We start from the raw sequence: 17,318 nt of genomic DNA, 5'->3' as shown, positions 1-17,318 counted from the left end.
GCGGACGATAAGATTAGGCAGTACGCATCGCGCCCACACGGAGGCTGGCCGTCGACTGAGTGACGTCGCGGCCGCGCATCTTAGCTCGCGCGGGATGTGTTTTCCCGCCATTTGGACATGTGACCTCAAGAAGGGAGGAGGGGGGGAGAGAAGCTGCAAAAAGCAGCGAGAATCTCCCTGTGTGCGGTGCATGCAATTCTTTTTTTTTTTTTTTTCGCGCTATCTCTCTCTGCTTCGGCATTCCTGTCGCCCCCGCGGTAGGGTGCCTCGATGCCTTTCGCCTCCCCGTGGTTCTTTCCGCTTTGCCGCAAGGAAAAGAGATGGGCCGATGGGGGGCAGCGGGTCCCGCGCAGCGAGAAGCAGTTTTCTTTCTTTTTCACGTACTCCCCCTCCCCCCCCCCTCCCTCGTCGTTCAAGAAGCGTCGAGGTAGTTTCTTTTCTTTTCTTTTCTTTTTTCTACGGCTTCTGTAGAACCCCCGTCTTGATACCAGCGGCTGTAGTTCTTTGCATGAAAAAAATATGGCTTGGAGTGAATGTATGTAATGTTCTTTTAACCGAATATCTTCCACATAAACCAAGTGTGGGGCAGTAGAACACCTGCAGCTTCATTTAGCCAAAATAGCAAGACCTGGCTACGTATATAGTGTTCAGTAACTTTATCGGAACCGTCTTGGAAACTTTTCCAAGACGGTTAAGTTGCAGAACACTGTATATTATGAGTGCTTTTGCAGAGATTACATAGTCCATGCGGATTTATACTTCCCAAAGCAGTACGTGGGTTATTTAGAGTCCCTCGGGCTGTCATATTAATCGCAAACCACATTTCCGTTTTCGCGTTTGGTTTCCATCATAATGCGGCTTCTGCAGCTCGACTAAAGCCCGTGACTTCGAGCTCAAGCTGGTAAATAACGATTGAATCACATAGTAACTGCTGCAAGTTTCTGACAAAAATATATTTTGTCCATTTGTTCTAGGGATGCATGAAAATCAGTAGAAGATCGCAGGGCGAAGTGCACCGGATCCGGATGAAAGCTCATAAAAGCTCACCGCCTCTTTTCTTGACCCCGTACGAAATGTAAACTCACGGAGGCTGCGAAACGAATTTAAGGGCGTTTAGGATTGATAGGTTTCGAGGGCACTGGCAAAAGTAATTGACGGTTAACATATAAACCTTAAAGGCACGTGATCTCTTCGGTTTACCGTGGGTTTGCTTAGAGTTATGTTATAGGTTAACTTTATGATGAGGTTGTTTAAATTCAGAGGTTACCATTTAACCATAAAAAAAAATGGACAATTACATTCGTAGGTTCATAGCAGTTACCGCGCAAATCTTAGGCACTTAATACTAAGTATGCTTCAAACAGACAATCAGCGCCTACCAGTTCACAAATTCAAGCATAAGTTCATGACAACTCGCGATCAACCACAGAGTGTACCATACCCGCCGCGGCTCAATTAGCGCGCGGTTAAAGCGTTATTTCAAAATATGTATAAATAACAGTTAATTTCACCTCCTGTTGCGCAATGTATATTTCTATCAGCAGGCTCAAATGATATAGTGTCAATATATATCATGCACGCGGTATAACTCAATGTTGCATAAAAATAGCTGTTTCAATGATACGAATTTTCCACTTTTCTCCTGCTAAGCCGACTGCCTCATGGAATGTAGAGGGGAAACCTGCGGTATTGCAGGAGACTTTACTTTGATATGGACAATGTTATTTAATGATATATTATAGCAGCAGTGAATACGCGGCTGGGGAAAAGGGGATTCGAGGAACTTTATATATATTCTGGCATTTCATACCATATTTCTGCGTGTGAGGCTGACGTTGAAGAATTTAACAATGTAGACCGCCACTGGTGCAGGAACCGATCGATCCTCGTCATGTTGCGCGGGATTCTCAAAACGCAATCCCTTTGAATTTTCTCAAAAGAACCAAATGTTACTTTTTGCACAATGCTTGTGTTCGCAGGAAGTTACGTTCGACAGGCGAATCGTCCGGGCGATCGGCTCTTTGCGTGCCTTTCATTTTTATTTGAAAACTATCAGGACCACATTTGTGTTCTGGATAAACACAGTCGGCCTCGGCATATTGATATATAAGGAATAAAGCTTTCCTAATCCCCGTGTTTTAACTGAGGCGGGCAAATATTTGTCCCAAGCTGTTCCATTTATCCTCATGTCGGCAATATACCCGAGTTTCGTCTATCGAGAGTGCAGCATATATATGCGAAGCGTTACAGCTCATTTGGTCCAAAAGCCACCTCGCTAACCCGGTTTTCGCTTGAGTATCGTCGAGTTTTGTCTGAAATATTCGGAATGTGGTAGTAAATATGCAGATGCGGTCCAGGTTCCCACCGGGATCTGTGACAGATGCTGCGCCTTTACTTTCCTATAACCAATTTGCAATTAACTGCGGTTGTCCACCGAAATAGAGAGATAGAGAGAAGAATGAGAAGGCGTTGTATCCCGTCAAACGTTAAGGGGAAGCTTGAGCGTCTCCCTAATTTTTATTTCCTTCTTTCAATTATTATTAACTATTCCATCGTACCACTGTGTAAGGTCGTGGAACAATTTACTCTGTGCGACTGCAGACGTGCGTAAGTGCGTGCGTGAGTACGTGCATGAGTCACAATAGTCACACTAGGGATAGATATTAACTCAATAATCTCGGACATCTTGTTCATCCTAAAGTTATAGCTAATTAACGTATGCGCGATACTTCTGATAAAGCCTAGTGCACACAGGTGCCAACTTTCCCACATCTGTGTTCCTTGATTGTTTATTGATCCAGCCTCCCAATGATACGACCCTGCATGGCTTAGCACGTGTTTTCTTGTGTATTCCTCTTGCAAAGTCAATCTACTTTGATTATATTTTCACTATAGCTAGGTGGTGGCGCCTATTTGGGTTCCGCCTTGTCTTCATTATGCCCTTTGTTGTGCGCTATTGGGTATCCGAGTTAGTAGATCACATAGGTTACGTTGGGCGGCCTTAACTTTTATACTGGCTTGGAAGTAGAAGGCAGATGTTTGTAGTGCATGGTCAGGGGAAGCAGGCGCACGTGTTCGCATAGTTAGAGGAGATGTTCGTAGACGGAGCATGGATAGCCATAGCAGTATCTAATCTCTGCGAAGCGCTCTGCTATTCTGCGCCCCTACACATATGTGCCAAAGGTATGCGAAGTGGGAGACGCCTGTTGCACCCAATCTCCCGCATGCTGTAAGAGACTTTCGGTGGCGCACTGAGTGTGGCGTATTCGATCCCCACCAAATTAAACAGGCTTTACAGCTGGCATATTGATCTGCACTGTATCCACTTTGGTCAGGTCGAGTCTCACACACGTGTCCTTAAGGACTGTGTCGCAGCTTGGACATTCCGCTGCCTAGCGCCGTGAGCTTTTTCGTCGCACAGTGGAAGGCCGCGCGAAGCGTTCGAACAACGTGTAGTGAAGTCCGTGGGATTGATCATTTGGCAGAATAGGAACGCGGTCGATCGTATTCTTTCGGTGACCCCGTTGTCTACTGTTCCCCATGCTAGTGCGTCTCACCTAGATATAGCCATCTGTTAGCTCTTGGAGAGCAAAGCTTTATCCGGAGGTTGTTGACGCGGCACATCAAACTCAGGAAGGTCACTTGTACATCGAAGTGATTTGAACTCGGTTCTTGTCTTGAAAGACGCAAGCCTGCGGCTCACGCGTATATGTGTGAGCACAAAGGATCGAGCAATCGACTGTCTGGAAATTTGTTAGGTGGTCAGAGCTCCCGAGGGAGTCCTGTTGCAGCTGCGCATTATTGATATACAACGTGTGACCAGAAACTCACTGCATTATATATTTCTTGCCGCTACCTTATATGTTCGGTACTGTTTGCTGTTTTACTGAAACATTATTTATTGTCCCAGTGTGCTTTGCTATTTCCATGTTTATCAATAAGATTTCTTTGGTTCCCTGCTAAGTAAATGGTTGAAGTTCACGCCTATGACGTCATGATCGTTTCTACTCTCTTATCCCGGTACTTTTCAAGCAGAAGTCTTAAGTTTCTGGACCTATGCAGCATTCCTTCCACATGCAGGGCTATTCTACAAGCGATCTCTCGGCTTAGTACGTACGACAGATAATTCGCTTTAATCCCTTCCGATACATGTTCACGCCTTAAAACTAAAAGTTCTCCATATTATTAGTCTGAAGCCACAACAAAAACCCGAAATTGCGGCAGCTGCTTCAGGAAAGAATTCTTTTCAATTAGCTTCTTTTATTGCGCGTACCTCGTGTAGCTCTCAATAAATATTATTAATTTTCAATCACTCTGTATAACATAGGGGTCTCAAACTCATATTGATATGCAGGATGCGTTGAGAAAATGTCTCTCGCGGACCAGGAGTGGACAGTAACAAGCAAGAAAATATAGAAGCCATAATTCAAAACAATCTGTAAAACAAAAGCGAAATACTAATAAAATAAATAAAAATCAACTGTATCGTTCCTATGAAACCACACTCCCATTATTGAGCAAAAAGAAAAAAGGAAAAAACAAACAAACAGAAAAACAGAAAAAGCGGAGCATCTTCGATTTTTTTTTTGTCCAAACGCGCCGGAGGAGCGCGTTACTTCAGGATGGCTTGGCGGAGTTACTGAAAGGATACAGCGGTTGAAAACTATTACAGTCACTTGTCCTGACAATATATAAATGCGAATGAAAAAGAGGTCTGGTTGTCCAGCGCCTAGTTATTGAAGGTAACAAAGTTGACTGTCTTGTAATTTTAACTAATAACGCGCAACTTTGGAAAACGCGCTTGCATTTCCAACATTTCGTTCGCACGTACAGCGTCCTCGCGCGCTCGAGATCGTCTCTTGGTCGCGCTCTACACTTCTGCAACGAACTTGAAAGCACGCACGCACCCACGAGCACAAGCTGCCGAGTCTTCCAAGAACTGTTGACAAGAAGCGGGGGAGGAGAGGGGGTTAGTTTCCGGTGTAGAATCGGACCGCTCGCTGCGAAAATGCGCCCCTCCGACTTCCGAAAAAAAAAAAAAAAAATGAAAAGAGCCGCCCGTCCCACCCCGGCAGGTCGTAAAAGAGGATGAATGGGCCACACGCAAAGAAACAAAACCAAATGACAAGGACGCTGGCCTGTTTTCTCGCGGCTCTTAGCTTTACCAGACTGTTTTGAGAAAAACAGTATGCGATTAATAACCTGGACAATAATCATTTTCCTTCGTTTTTTTTTTTTCTTCATGTATTTGATCGTAAGACAACTTTGTTCGAAAAGAGCTCCTTCAAAAATAGTATACAAATACCACAAAACTGCATGCTCTCTTCAAAGTCGGCGTGTATACATTTCTTCTCTCGCCCAGTCAGGAACGCTCGCCACCAACTTTCGAGCTGCGGGGGTGACACAGTTGCCCCGCCCTTCCCATTTTCCCTCTCTTTTCCGCCCTTCCTTCGAAACGTCCGAGCGTGAGGTCGGTTTTGTTTCGTCCGAGTCTCCCTCCGTGTACGCATTTCTCTTCTCCTGCTGCGAAGTAGTGTTTTTAGAATTTGTCTCTGCTTGCCTGCTGGAGCGTTCGCCGCGGCCAAGGCTTGCCAGTGCCCTACGCATAATTTCTGCCCCCCGTGTGCTTTTTCTCTTCTGTCCGCTTCTTTTATTTTACACAATAGCCTTCTCCTCCCTTACAATGCGAAGTTGCGTCTACTCAAGTGCCCAGCTGCCATAAGCGAATTTCAGTGAGTGATACGGGCTAAATGGGGTGTACGGGAGCTTGTGCGCCAAAAATATAACTGATGTTACATCACCTACAGCTGCGCTTCGTAATAAGCAAACAGTATAATGTATAATGACATGATCTACACATGAAATCGCGGTCACCTTGTGGCGTGCTGTTTATCAGAACTCGGTAAATAATTTTACTAACAGCTATAAGGTTCACTAAAAATGTGAGCGACAAGTTAAACAAACAATAGCATTAATTAATGTAACAAAACATTTACAATAAATAGCATGTATCATTTTGTTCCATACTAAGCGCAAATTACATAACATCGCGAAAAACCAAAGCCGAGTAACAGGCAAATTTAAAAAAAAAAAAAGTAGCAGTCGTGCTCTTCATAACCTTTTTTCAATGTACCGCCTCAACAGTCGGGCCGACGCATTGCCGCACTCTTGCCATTAACCTGGCGCCGTGCCCGGCATTTAGTCCGGCCAAAAAGTCGGGCCAAAGGCCGCTGCGAACGACTTGCCGAAATGGCTAGCGGCTACCTCCGGGCCGACCGCTTGCCGTGGTTTACTAGCCGACTAAGTAGGCTCCCGACCATTTTCCGAACGTCGGCCACACGTAAATGGTCGGCCAAGGATGCTTGGGGAGCTGCTATTCGCGTTAACTGCGGCTAAGTTCGGTCCTCAGTTAAGGCGTCAGCGCGTATGTTGATGTGGTCCTTATATATATATTGATCATCATTTTTGCGTCTGGAATTAAACGGATTAAGTGGAATGCTGTCGACTCAGGTACGTTCTTAGGGCTGCACAGGTGCGTCCATCTATGTTTATATGAAGCCCCTATAGACGAAGGCCGTACCTGAATATTGCCAAAATGCACGCCAAATCGGCATTGTGAAATAATGTAAAAAAAACACGGAGGCAGTGTCCAACGAGTGCATCGCGAAACGGCGAGGTAAATAGCGTATACCTTTGGCCGGCCTCGTGGTCCGGCTTGTCAGCTGCTATTTTGGCCCGCCGTGTGGATGCTGTCGCGGGCCGGACCTAGCCGGACCATGCGCGATCGACACCACGCGACCGGTCCGCGGCCCAGTCCGTGGTCCGTCGTGTGGATACACCTTAACCGCGCAAGGACCGCTTGCTGCAGCCAAATGACGTCTGCGAGGACACAAAATTTGAAGGCAGACTCAGGGCATGTCCAAAACTGTCATTTTCTCATTTGAACCCAACAAACACAGAAAAGATGAGAGTAAAGCTGGCTACTCAGCTATTTAGTATGAGCGTCGCGAACGGCTTGCAGTTTTATTCCAAGCGAGAGATCAAGGGACTCGGAAACGTAGAAAGTACAGTTGAATTCACAATCAGAATGAATAATTTGTTTGACGCACTAAATCGCAGACATGCAAACGAAAGCCTGAGGTTGAGTGGTCAGGATTTTAAGGTGCTGGAGTCTTCTTTACAGTGGCTAAATGAGTGGCAGAAAGACGTCAAGGCTGGAAAAATTGATCCCCGTAGCTTTTTATCGAACTCAACTGCGAGTGACAATTCTTTCAACAATCCAGCTTTCTGCACACCTCCTGGAAACATGTGACTTCAAGTATCCCAGACGGCCACTGACGTCCGACGGACAACCGAACTCGGCCGCAACTCGGCGGCCGATTTCGGACGTCCGCCGGAATTCCGGCGTACGTACGAAAGCGGATGGTCGAATCCGTTCGCCCAGCGGACAGCCGCCGTACGTCCGCCACTGGATTTGCTTTTACACAGCTATGATATAGTTTGTAGTCGTCGTGCTCGTCTGAACTGCGTATAAATCAGTAATGCCGTCATGTCTGCATTATATGGTGCCAGAGCGAATCGATGCGATAGAAAGCGTTTCCATTAAACAGTTTTTTTTTATTTTCCGCATGTTTCATCGTTGAATTCTTCCATCCAAAATTTTTGATTAAAAGTTAAATGACCATTAAACATGTTTCTATCATGATGCTTCGGTGAAATTTTAATCAGTGGCTGAATAGACGCAGCAAGCAGCAAGCTCAAAAAGAACGAAACCGAACCTATCCTCAAAAAAATCTGAAATGAGCCAATCCAATCCACCTGACAAGTTGAAGTTTAGTAGTCATGGAAGATGGCTTCACGCATGGAGGAAGGTTTCCGTGTTCTGCATTTTCTGCGCAGTTACAAATACCTACGGCTGTAATGCACTGCTAGCATTGTTTTTGCTGTGGCTTGGTGCGGCTGGCACACTTTGTTCACCCGCTGATTCCAAAGTAAGTATTTCACCGAACTTTTGTTTCTTTAGTTGAACTTTTCGATGCACCGATAGTGGTGAGCTTTTGCGTAAGGAAACAGCTCTGTACAGCAGCCGAACGGTCGAGTGTTTTAGGCGAGACTGACAGGATGGCTCCCCGCCGACTAGCTAAAGTGCAGCCTCAAGTCTGAGGGCCATCTTTTCGGCATTACTGGACGCTGCGCCAGTAAGCAGCGCAACTTCTCTGTCTCTGATAAAGGAGTGCCTGCCCGAGCTTTAAAGGAGTTAATTTGTTAACCATGCGCAACGTGCTGAATTGTAAAAACTATACGAGAAAACTTTTGCACTCCTCGAGCCTATCGTGCGACATGCCTACACTTGTGAAAACGTCGCGAGTTTTTTTTTTTTTTTTTTTTTTTTTTTTTTTTTTTTTTTTTTTTTAATGGACAGCCGCTGATCTTTCTCTCTCGAGCTTTACGGCAACTACAGTTTCTAGAAGGAACGGCTGTAGCTACTAAATAACTAAAGGTTTAGTACTCTCCTTCAGCTTTGACAAACCAGGACAGCACCTTGCGCATGTTGGTTATGCATGTGGGACCGAACCGCGCAGAACAACCGGACAAGGAGATGAGAGAAAAAAAAAAAGTCAGCACTTGTCTTTTTCTTGACCCGTTGTTCTGCGCTGTTCTGGCACGAATTTGACATACCGCCGCCGCGATACAGTTGGGGTGTGAGCTCTGGTGCCTGCAACGCCTTCTTTTATGCAAAACAGGCGTACTGGGAGGCCATGCAAGCCGCGGGCTCAAAAAAAAAAAAAAAAGAGTTGAGCAAAAGTGCGATGAAAACAAAATTGTTGTTGCTTTGCCCTTACAGATATTCAAAGGCTCCTCAGAACTTCACTGCATTATTGACAGCGAGATAATGCCAAAGCTGCACTAGAGCCATGCAGCACCTTATAGTGCATGATACTGAGCTTATGTGTCGCACTGAAAGCTCTTACCATGTTCTTAGATTATCATATTAAAGTAGCTTTAAACCCATGCTTGTTAATACAGTGATAGCCATAAATTGAATCTAGGGCATCATGCTCACATACAAGGCTTCTGATAACCGCTGGTCACATGATGTGGGCTATAGCAGAAACCTGTACCTGGTCATCTTACAAGCATTTGTGCAATTGATGCTTTTAATGTGTTGTAAAAGATTGTGTTCTGTTTCTGTATGGGAATGCTTTCCTTATTGAAGGCTAACATTTGGCTTGCTACAGCAAAACCTCTACCTAGTCATCCTAAAAACAGCACCGCAGTTGGTGCTTTTAATGTATTGTAGTATTTGTGTTCTGCTTCTGTATGGCAATGCTTTTCTCGTTGAAGACTAGCATGAGGCTTCCAAAAATTTTTCAGATGCCATTTGCTGTAGCCGATTTCGTAGGCCAACAGGAAGCAGCACTTTGAACATGGAAAACTGTCATCCACGGGGGAAAAACAGCAACATCCCTTTGCATTCTCATTTCTTTGGTATGGCTAAAAGTGAGTATTGTATCATTATCTATATTATTAATATTGAATCATGATTGTCAGTGTTGAAGTTGTTTGAGCGTGATGATTTTAAACACACAGGACATCCCTTCGACAGGTTTTAGCTTGTTTACATGTAGGATGTAGAACTGGTTTCAACAAACTTTATGCAGCAAATTCTTTTTACATTGTTCGCCATGTTACTTTTTGTCATTGGACATAGTCGTCCACTCTTAGCTTGAATGGGAATGTGTGGCATGCAGTTTGCAAAATAGCAATGCATCCGTCACAGCCATGCATCAAGGCTAAGTGGCTTGTGCGTGGAGGGACCAGCCGCTCCAGCTTCACGTCATCTGCCTCTTTGCTCCGGTGTGCAGACGTGCATTGAGGCAAAGTGGTTTATTTGTAGAGAAACCAGGAGCTTCTTTGTCACATCTGGCTGTTTGTTACGGTGTGCAGATGCGCATTGAGGCAAAATGGCTGATGTGTAGAGGGACCAGGAGCTGCTGCTTAACGTCCTTCGCCTCTTTACTACAGTGCACAGCCGTGCATTGATGCTAAGTGGCTTGTGCATGGAGGGCCCAGGAGCTGCAGCTTCACGTCTGCCTCTTTGCTCAGGTACGCAGGTGCGTATTGAGGCAAAATGGCTTATGCATAGAGGGACCAGGAGCAGCTGTGTGGCGTAGTGTGTATATTTGCTATGGTGCGTATCGAAGTACAATGGGGGGCTCGTGTAAAGGTACCATGAGCTGCTGCGTCATGTCGTCTGCCTCTTTACTATGGTGCGCAGGCATGCATCAAGGCAAAGTGGCTTATGCATAGAAGGACCAGGAGCTGTTGCTTCACATCTGCTATGATGCGCAGCTGCGTATTGTGGGTGGTGGTGGAAAACATTGCCATCAGATACAAATACAGGAGGTTACTAGCTGACCCTGAGGGGGCCTGTCCTGACAAAAACAAGGGGTCCCTAGTTTGGGACCCCAGTGGTGGTAGAGGGACTACAGGCTGGTACTTCACGCTGTCTGCCTCTTCGCTACGGTGTGCAGCTGCGATGGATGCAGTGGCATCTCAAAAAGTGGATGCCACGCACTCGCATGTTCAGCCTGAGTGGACGACTGTGTACCTGCTATAGCTTTGTTATTCATAGAATAAACCTAGGCCAAGTTGGATAAATTATAGCTCACCTCATATGTGGTCAGCGAAGAAAAGCCACTCCAGAAAATCTGATGCATTTACTGTCATAGGGTTCTTATTCATATACATGCTACTGACAAGTCAGATTCTTCACCCTCAGAAGTGCCAGAAAAATAACCAAGGGTGCGTCTGCAATAGTCTAGCTTGCTCTTTCTCTGCAGACTTGAGTCAGATGTGTGTTCCATTGCTGTGGGTGGGACAGGCGTGAATCTTTGATTTTAAGCTTGCAACAAGTATGTTATTGTAGTTTAAAAAGGCAAAACGGTACTAATAATCGTAGCCCCCCGTGGCCTTTATCCCCTTTTAATAGTGTTGCTAGACACTGAATTACTAGTTTACTCTGCACTGTTTCTGTCTAGTTAATGTGCGGAGATGTACATATATTTATATCACTTGGAGTTGTTGACTTTGTATTTAGAAACATTGTAGTGTTATCTGATGTGTTGCTTTCATTTCTTTAATGATTTCTGTAAGGCATCGGTGGGTATACTAGGCACCATTATTAGTCTGCTCTTTCTGGGTCACCTGTTCAATGCCCAGCTGCGGCCGTCTCCCACTTGCCCTCGGACAGGAGGCGGAGAGACGCGCACAGATAGGCAGCTGCAGCAGCTACAGTGCTTAACGGAAACGTAGGCAGAGAGGGAAAGAAGTCCCCTCTTCCGAGGACTTTGCTGTCACACTCGAAGACGCGGGGACAGGCAGTTTGTTCTCGTTGCTGTGTCATGTAGGGGGCTCATTTTTATTTAAGGAGCTTTACGAACAGTATACAACTAAGAGGTCCTTAGTACTAAGCGTACTAAGGGATCCTTAGTACGCTGACTGGACCCATCACCCGGAGGCAGCACTGCTTTGAAACGAGCTTCTCTTTTGGAAGAACTGCTTATCGTTCAAAGAAAAAACACTGTCAGGTTGAAGGGTGTAAGGCCCTCTTCCTTGTTGGGGAGCCCATAAAAGTAACAATTATTCAGTGCAGGCGCGCTGAGTGGGGTCTCGTTGAGGATTCCAACCCTGGATGTTAACAATGGTGGGAGATAGCGGCGTTGAAAAAGGGCAAGTGTGTAACAGTGACGGTATGATGTGGGTTGTCTCTTCTGATGTGGTCCGCAATGGTGCTGACTCGGACGCCAATAATTGCAATAATTGCCCTGTAAAAGGTGCCGCCAAGGATGCAAGCTTTGGGCAATGGTTGCGCACGTGGGACACCGTTTTGATGGGTTCTAATTATTTTTCTTTTTTTTTTTTCCCTAGGGGAGAGAGTTTGGCATGTGACCTAGTGAGCCAATCATTTCGAGGTCCATTCTCTAAATTCCGTTTGTTGTGAAACGAATTTGTTGTCCCTTTTGCATTGCTTGTATTAGGGAGAGGGTGAAGAACTTATGAAAGTGGAAAGACATGCCAAAATGTTTGTTAGCCAGTCATGTGTGAGTTCGTTGTCATCGGGGAGAAGAAATGTGGGCGGAGTCCCGACGTTAATGAAACGGCCCCGCGGCCTGGAGAACTCGTTCTGAGCTAGATTTTGATCTCTTTACTCTTCGGCATAGATCATGGTCATTGTTTCACCTGTTGTAAATACGTACATTCATGTATAAAATTTTCAGTTCATCTTCCTCTCCGTGTGCAAGTTGTGGCCAGATGCAGTAAATTCACTATTTTCATTTCTATATAATGTGCCTTTCTGAAGATGGTGAGCTCTTTTGTCCAATCCTGTAAGAAAGCTGCAAAGCGCTCCCAAATCTTCCACAAAAATGTGTGATATCTTTAATACTAACTGCGGCTTGGTGTCACTCAAAACATGTAATTGAGGTAGATTTCTTCCCCCCTCCCCCTCTTTTTGTTCGTTCAAATGAGGATCAGCGGACACTAACTCTTGCTTTGTAATGTAATGTAAGGTAGTACTCCAATGCCGATACCATTTTTATAGCTATGGCTGTCCAACAGCACTAATGTCTTTTATACACTTCTTTTACTAATCTCTTACCCAAGTGGTGGCTTATACTGCGGGGGCGAAAGTCTAGGCAGTATGTCTGTAGATTTTGGACTAGAATCGCGATGTAAACGAATTGTGACCTTATTTCTCTTGCACACATGAAAGAACTATTGTTCAACTTTCACATCGACAAGTATGGTCCAAGTTTCCTGGTCGATGTGAAAGTTATGTGCTTTGATTGCAGTTTGTGTAGTCCACACACTTGTCCCCGATATTACATAGGGGCAAATTAGGCGCCTTTACAGGGGCAGTTTCTTTGGCGCCCACTACCTTCCCCATAAAAAAGCTACAGTGTTTCTTGTGAACAGCTGGCTGCATTTATAAATACCATTATTTTTTTTGTAATTTGTTGTGCGTAGTTGAGAAATCCATGACATACATCCATGCTGCATGCTGCCGGTAATACATCAGGAGCTTGTGGTTATCAGCTTTTTGTGTTTTGTGTAACTATAAGCCTTGCTATTGTAATGTCACATATAGCGCTGTGGGTAAACAAATTACTTTTAACTCTTGTAGAAGCATGAACACTGCGCAATCACTGCGGCGGGCTATGCTTCCACATTGGGCTTTAGCCACATGTCAAATGTCTATCTTTATTCTGCTGCGGCAGCTTGCATGTTATCAGATAAGTTAATTCGTCGCAGCTGCTCTAAGGAGACGCTTTCTAGAAGCTTGTAGCCTAGATGTTGATGTCGATATACCCCCGACACGCCCAGGGAATGTCTTCAGTAGAGGGTACATGGAAACCAGCGAAATGTGCAGTTTACAGAACAAAAAGGTAACAATTTTAAATGATGTTATTATTGATCACTTCTTTTCAGAGCAGGAACAATGACTTTAGAAATCTGCCTGTTAAACCGCTCAAAATGCAGGTTTCTGCCGCCAATGCGTACCTGTGTAATACTGCAATGCTCTGGCTGTGCTTTATGTTCATATACAATATCCTTTATGCTTAGTTTCTCTGCATGTGCACTCCATGTCTTGGGCATTGCTGAGGGCGCATAGCAGCAAGCATAACATGCCATGTTTGTTCAGAGTGGCATGTTCAAAGAGACGACATAAAAACATTAAAATACTGAATGCCAGGTTCTGGTCAAACTACGTTTGTATCTTTTGTTATTCTGCATGGGTTTTGCTGCAGTTATATGACCTTTCTATATAGTATGTGACAGTTCTGAATGGAGATGCATGCGTACAGTGCCATCTGGAAAAAGCAATTGAGAGAAACTGGCAGTTGCCCTTGGAGATGTGTAATCAAAGTTCAGCACAGATAACTTGAATTTCATTTTCCCTTCTATTGCAGGAGGAGCCCAGCCTGCTCTTTCCATCTTAGGCCTGAAAGACTAGCAACAGCTGATCGAGCAAATGCACAGGATAGTAACTGCTCCTGGAATCCCGGCCTGCGGAGGCCGCCCACACAGAACTCAATCATCTCGCTAATTCCGAAATATTAGGTTTCAATAAATACCTTTTCCTCCACCACCTCCCCATGGGAAGAGCTGTCACGGCCAAGTATAATTAAAAAAAATTATTCAAGTAGATTCTTAATACTCCAGTTGGCCTGCATTTTACCATGCCATTCCTTAACATCGATATTTTTTTAGTGTAGACTATTTATGCATGCAGTTTTTGCAAAGAAGGCAAAAAAATGCTTTTTTTACAACCTCGCATGCTGGTATGCCTATGCACTTAGCATGTTTTCAGGAATGGTGCATTTGTGTAAAGCTCAGCTAGCATATGTGCCTCTTTGATGGAAGTTTTAATTGCACACTACTGTTCAGTGCTTTGTGTGTGAAAGTAAAGCAGACAACAGGAAACTTGAACCTGTTCCATATTCTATTGTCTGCTTTACTCTCACGACAAAGGCATTGAGCACTAGTATGTGACTGAAATTTCCATGGCACATGCTTGCTGAGCTTTACACGAATGTTATTGGCAAGTTTTTACACGAATAGCGGGCCCTGCAAGCATGTTCCGGGAAACGTCCGAATGTCCGCCTCCGGCTGCCCGTCGGACGTCCGTGGGACGCGATCCGGATCCACGAACGATAGTCCGACGGACGTCCGCTGTACGTATATCGAACATAACCGGACTTCCGTCGGATGTCCGAAGGTCCGAGAACGGACGTCCGTCGGTCGACCGTCGGACGTCTATGGCCGTCTGGGATGTCTTGACCGCAAAATTTAATCAGGATGCCCTGGAAAAATTTTTTTGCGTAATCCGTCATGCAGGTGGCCAAAATGAACACCCCTGCCTGCCAACTTTTCTGCAGCTTTACAATATGCTGTCTATTTACAGTCTCATGAGACCACCTAAGTATGGGAATCGCCAGTTGGAGACTAAAGAAGAACCATGTCTGCTGAGTCTGATCTCACAGCCGCATTTTTAGAAGATGCGCCCAGTAAGATTGAAAGAGCTTAAGGCAAGACTTGATAGCTATGTGGAGAGCGAAATTGAATGAGAGGCTGTGTTTGAGAACGTCTCCGTGGAAACCAGTGTGACAGACTGCATTGTTTACTATGTGACAGGCTTTCTGATGAGGAAGCTACTGAAAACCACTAGTTGTTCAAAGTGTAGACTAGGGTTAGTAGCCACAGATGATGTGGCAAGAAAGCCTGAAGCAGCTCTCGTTTTATGCAAAACACGTGGAGGGCTTAAACATCCTCACTCTGCGCTCTTCTACTTCATGAAGCAGACAGAAGAAATATTTCAGAAGCACGCTGACGATAAACAAGTGTATGACATAGCCATAGGCTATGCGCTAGAAAACTTCAATCTATCTTTTCCATGTGCGGAACATAAAAGAGATATAACGGCACAAGTGTTGCACTATTACGTAGGATTGCAAATGCACCAGTACTGCAAACACCTCAAGAAAAATGAGCCGAACAAAAGCCAGAACCTTCGAAAACTGTCAAAGCTGGCATAAGTAGTAGTCCGACTTTCTATTGAATGTAATGGGCTCCCATGAGATAACCTCATCAAAGTTGAACGAAAGATGAATGCCCCCAAGTATCATTATTAGGAAACCTGTCCGGCTTCTCCACTCCCAGTACAGACTCCTCACAACCCTCATTTGGATCAAAATATTTTATTGAAAAGCAAAACGTGTATTTTCACATCACAAAGCTAAGTGTTCACTGCAAAAAAAAAAAAAAATTAACTTCTGCCTTCTGTTACATGTTATTCGGCCTGCTTGATCATCCTTATATTATGATGACCCTGCATGCAAATCTTAGCGGAAGATTCACATTTTTTGGTGAGTTGTGGTTAAAGATGTGCATTACTTTTACAGTAGGTACAGCTTTGCAATGTGTCGTGTATTTTTTTTTTCTGCTGTTGCTGTGAATATTTTGTTAAAAATATCGTCACTACTGTATTTGTCCCTATTTAACAAGTGCTATCATTGCTCATTATTGCCCTGCTTCCCTGGCGTTTGTCAAAATAAATCATGTGTATCCCAGACTCTGCCAATTTACTTGCCTCATTTCCTCTGCGCTGCAGAATCGCATCTGCAGCTTGTCCAAGGTATATGTACAATGGTAGCGAAGGTTCCATAGGCTCCCATTGGTCCAAAAAATGGCGGCTCATGGGCACCGCCATATTGGGGGGCAACTACGTATGAGTGACGTTGAATGACGTCACGCATACGTATGTTTTTAGCGCGAATTTTAAAGTGGTCTTTTTAAAGAACCCGCCTTTTCAAGCCGGTATCTCATGAAGGTTGCCTTTCAGTGCGCACCAACCTTTTCCAGTCAAATGTGCTCGAGTTCCTGCTAGTTATGGCCTTGGTAATGTGCAATTCGGAACCCAATGAAAGTTACTGGCAAAGAAGGCAGCATAGAAAGGCATCAATACTTTCAGACGCTGGCTTATCTTGGCTGGCTAAGAATGCAATCATGCCTGATTCGTAGGGGAAACCTTTGTGGAAATACTGGTGCTACTACTTTTGAGTACAAGGTATGATGCACAAAGCACAGGCTCAAGTGCACAGTTTGCAATACAGTGTACGACAAGTATGGTTTTCATATTCATGCTTTATTACAGCAACCAAACAAATACAGTGATAAAGCACACCAACAAAAAATACACGTCACAGGCAGCTCAAGCAGTAGTTTCTTTAAGCTGGCTATTCATCTTAATGGTCACAGTGCGGATAGAAAAAAGCCCTGCAGTTCCACGAACGTTGCCAGGTAGGAAATTGAAAAGCATAGAAGACAGTGCTGCTTCAATTGAGGCAAACATGACATGACATAAGTAGGCGCATCAACACGGGTCGCAGCTTTTTTGACGACAGATACGCAGACGGTTCGAAGTGCTTGAAAAAAAAACCCCGCAAGTCTCGCAGCTGCCATGGTGTCTTCTTCTCCAGGCTGACGTTGTGGTAGCACCCACGCTCACGCTCGGCACCTGGACGTGATGCAACGTGCACGTTATTCACAATTGCGCCGTAAGGAATACTGCATGCTCCAAACGCCAATGCGTCATTATTCCTGTCAATGCTAACTGCAGTACATTATATTTCCATTATATCTGAACTATGGTAGTAAATGCTCGCCCCAAGCTCTCAGCGCCTAAGAGTGCGGTTACGTACGCTCGTCCTCATGGCATGCGGGTAGCTATACTTTTCTATGGTTAAGATTGACGA

The 17,318-nt window shown here is 44.8% G+C and overlaps 1 long non-coding RNA gene across 1 annotated transcript; it reads left to right on the top strand.

Annotated features, from left to right (window-relative positions):
- Nucleotides 1-7,834: 7,834 nt before the first annotated feature.
- LOC146184699 (uncharacterized) lies at nt 7,835-14,150 on the top strand. Its single transcript, XR_014708907.1, has 3 exons — nt 7,835-7,991; nt 9,376-9,501; nt 13,974-14,150. It is a non-coding gene; the product is annotated as an uncharacterized LOC146184699 (long non-coding RNA).
- Nucleotides 14,151-17,318: the final 3,168 nt, after the last annotated feature.

This window comes from Amblyomma maculatum, chromosome 7, assembly GCF_055883805.1.
Source record: "Amblyomma maculatum isolate TAMU_Amacu chromosome 7, ASM5588380v1, whole genome shotgun sequence".
NCBI classification, from domain to species: domain Eukaryota; kingdom Metazoa; phylum Arthropoda; class Arachnida; order Ixodida; family Ixodidae; genus Amblyomma; species Amblyomma maculatum.
Note: the sequence above shows the minus strand (reverse complement) of the source record. Positions and strands in the feature narration are given on the sequence as shown.